Source organism: Arachis duranensis, chromosome 1 (genome assembly GCF_000817695.3).
Source record: "Arachis duranensis cultivar V14167 chromosome 1, aradu.V14167.gnm2.J7QH, whole genome shotgun sequence".
In the NCBI taxonomy this organism is placed as follows: Eukaryota; Viridiplantae; Streptophyta; class Magnoliopsida; order Fabales; family Fabaceae; genus Arachis; species Arachis duranensis.
Window position 1 is genome coordinate 67673938 of NC_029772.3, and position 661 is coordinate 67674598.

Below are 661 nucleotides of genomic sequence, written 5' to 3' on the forward strand. Positions count from 1 at the left end.
ATTGCAGGGTTCTCAGGATCATAAGCTTCTTCTTCAGAAGATGCCTCTTTAGTACTGTTGGATGCATTTTGCCATCCATTCAGACTTTGAGAAATCATGTTGACTTGCTGAGTCAACATTTTGTTCTGAGCCAATATGGCATTCAGAACATCAATTTTAAGAACTCCCTTCCTCTGAGGCGTCCCATTACTCACGAAACTCTTCTCAGAAGTGTACATGAATTGGTTGTTTGCAACCATGTCAATAAGTTCTTGAGCTTCTGTAGGTGTTTTCTTTAGGTGAATGGATCCACCTGCAGAATGGTCCAGTGACATCTTAGAGAATTCAGATAGACCATAATAGAATATATCCAGAATGGTCACTCTGAAAGCATGTCAGAAGGACACCTTTTGGTCATCTCTTTGTATCTTTCCCAAGCTTCATAGAGGGATTCATCATCTTTTTGTTTGAAGATTTGAACATCCACTCTAAGCTTGCTCAACTTTTGAGGAGGAAAGAACTTAGCCAAGAAGGCCGTGACCAGCTTATCCAGGAGTCTAGGCTATCTTTAAGTTGTGAGTCCAACCATGTTCTAGCTCTCTCTCTTACAGCAAAAGGGAAAAGCATGAGCCAGTAGACTTCAGGATCTACTCCATTAGTCTTAACAGTCTCACAGATCTGC

The 661-nt window shown here is 41.1% G+C and overlaps 1 non-coding gene across 1 annotated transcript; it reads left to right on the forward strand.

The window, feature by feature from the left end:
* Positions 1-367: 367 nt before the first annotated feature.
* LOC127742500 (small nucleolar RNA R71) lies at positions 368-475 on the forward strand. Its single transcript, XR_008003791.1, has one exon. It is a non-coding gene; the product is annotated as a small nucleolar RNA R71 (small nucleolar RNA).
* The last annotated feature ends 186 nt before the right edge of the window (positions 476-661 follow it).